This window comes from Penaeus japonicus, unplaced genomic scaffold (assembly GCF_977035675.1).
Source record: "Penaeus japonicus unplaced genomic scaffold, GWHDUDI00000001_assembly GWHDUDI00000037, whole genome shotgun sequence".
Classification (NCBI taxonomy): Eukaryota; Metazoa; Arthropoda; class Malacostraca; order Decapoda; family Penaeidae; genus Penaeus; species Penaeus japonicus.
The window spans coordinates 16194239-16196738 of record NW_028234439.1 but is presented as its reverse complement, the minus strand read 5'-3'; the positions used below and the strand labels follow the sequence as shown (position 1 = coordinate 16196738).

General features: G+C 39.2%; 1 protein-coding gene across 1 annotated transcript in view; it reads left to right on the top strand.

Annotated features, from left to right (window-relative positions):
* Nucleotides 1–2500, top strand: part of LOC122262045 (protein mono-ADP-ribosyltransferase PARP12-like) — a 16458-nt gene that overhangs the window by 11345 nt on the left and 2613 nt on the right. The gene's annotated exons all lie outside the window — the stretch shown is intronic.

The window sequence follows — 2500 nt, the reverse complement described above, 5'->3', positions numbered from 1 at the left end:
GTGTGTGAATTACTAAGGTGAGAGAGATTCTTATGGGAGATAGATCCTAAGGTGAGAGAGATTCTAAGGTGTGTGAATTACTAAGGTGAGAGAGATTCTTATGGGAGACAGATTCTAAGGTGAGAGAGATTCTAAGGTGTGTGAATTACTAAGGTGAGAGAGATTCTTATGGGAGACAGATTCTAAGGTGAGAGAGATTCTAAGGTGTGTGAATTACTAAGGTGAGAGAGATTCTTATGGGAGACAGATTCTAAGGTGAGAGAGATTCTAAGGTGTGTGAATTACTAAGGTGAGAGAGATTCTTATGGGAGACAGATTCTAAGGTGAGAGAGATTCTAAGGTGTGTGAATTACTAAGGTGAGAGAGATTCTTATGGGAGATAGATCCTAAGGTGAGAGAGATTCTAAGGTGTGTGAATTACTAAGGTGAGAGAGATTCTTATGAGAGATAGATCCTAAGGTGAGAGAGATTCTAAGGTGTGTGAATTACTAAGGTGAGAGAGATTCTTATGAGAGATAGATCCTAAGGTGAGAGAGATTCTAAGGTGTGTGAATTACTAAGGTGAGAGAGATTCTTATGGGAGACAGATTCTAAGGTGAGAGAGATTCTTATGAGAGATAGATCCTAAGGTGAGAGAGATTCTAAGGTGTGTGAATTACTAAGGTGAGAGAGATTCTTATGGGAGATAGATCCTAAGGTGAGAGAGATTCTAAGGTGTGTGAATTACTAAGGTGAGAGAGATTCTTATGGGAGATAGATCCTAAGGTGAGAGAGATTCTAAGGTGTGTGAATTACTAAGGTGAGAGAGATTCTTATGGGAGATAGATCCTAAGGTGAGAGAGATTCTAAGGTGTGTGAATTACTAAGGTGAGAGAGATTCTTATGGGAGACAGATTCTAAGGTGAGAGAGATTCTTATGGGAGATAGATCCTAAGGTGAGAGAGATTCTAAGGTGTGTGAATTACTAAGGTGAGAGAGATTCTTATGGGAGATAGATCCTAAGGTGAGAGAGATTCTAAGGTGTGTGAATTACTAAGGTGAGAGAGATTCTAAGGTGAGAGAGATTCTAAGGTGAGAGAGATTCTTATGGGAGACAGATTCTAAGGTGAGAGAGATTCTAAAGTGTGTGAATTACTAAGGTGAGAGAGATTCTTATGGGAGACAGATTCTAAGGTGAGAGAGATTCTAAGGTGTGTGAATTACTAAGGTGAGAGAGATTCTTATGGGAGACAGATTCTAAGGTGAGAGAGATTCTAAGGTGTGTGAATTACTAAGGTGAGAGAGATTCTTATGGGAGACAGATTCTAAGGTGAGAGAGATTCTAAGGTGTGTGAATTACTAAGGTGAGAGAGATTCTTATGGGAGATAGATCCTAAGGTGAGAGAGATTCTAAGGTGTGTGAATTACTAAGGTGAGAGAGATTCTTATGGGAGATAGATCCTAAGGTGAGAGAGATTCTAAGGTGTGTGAATTACTAAGGTGAGAGAGATTCTTATGGGAGACAGATTCTAAGGTGAGAGAGATTCTAAGGTGTGTGAATTACTAAGGTGAGAGAGATTCTTATGGGAGACAGATTCTAAGGTGAGAGAGATTCTTATGGGAGACAGATTCTAAGGTGAGAGAGATTCTAAGGTGTGTGAATTACTAAGGTGAGAGAGATTCTTATGGGAGATAGATCCTAAGGTGAGAGAGATTCTAAGGTGTGTGAATTACTAAGGTGAGAGAGATTCTTATGGGAGACAGATTCTAAGGTGAGAGAGATTCTAAGGTGAGAGAGATTCTAAGGTGTGTGAATTACTAAGGTGAGAGAGATTCTTATGGGAGACAGATTCTAAGGTGAGAGAGATTCTAAGGTGTGTGAATTACTAAGGTGAGAGAGATTCTTATGGGAGACAGATTCTAAGGTGAGAGAGATTCTAAGGTGTGTGAATTACTAAGGTGAGAGAGATTCTTATGGGAGACAGATTCTAAGGTGAGAGAGATTCTTATGGGAGATAGATCCTAAGGTGAGAGAGATTCTAAGGTGTGTGAATTACTAAGGTGAGAGAGATTCTTATGGGAGATAGATCCTAAGGTGAGAGAGATTCTAAGGTGAGAGAGATTCTAAGGTGTGTGAATTACTAAGGTGAGAGAGATTCTTATGGGAGATAGATCCTAAGGTGAGAGAGATTCTAAGGTGTGTGAATTACTAAGGTGAGAGAGATTCTTATGGGAGATAGATCCTAAGGTGAGAGAGATTCTAAGGTGAGAGAGATTCTAAGGTGTGTGAATAGTAAGGTGAGAGAGATTTTATGATGATAGAGATTCTAGCGTAATAAAAAATTCTGTGTTAATAAAAAAGGTAAGTAATAAAAAAATAAAAAAATAGAGATTCTAAATTGAGACAGATCTTAAGGCGCATGAGAGCGATCCTAGAGTGAGAAAGATTCTAAGTGGAGAGAGATTCAAAAGGGAGAGGATAAGGATAGAGGGATTCGAAGAGCGATCCCAAGGAGAAAGA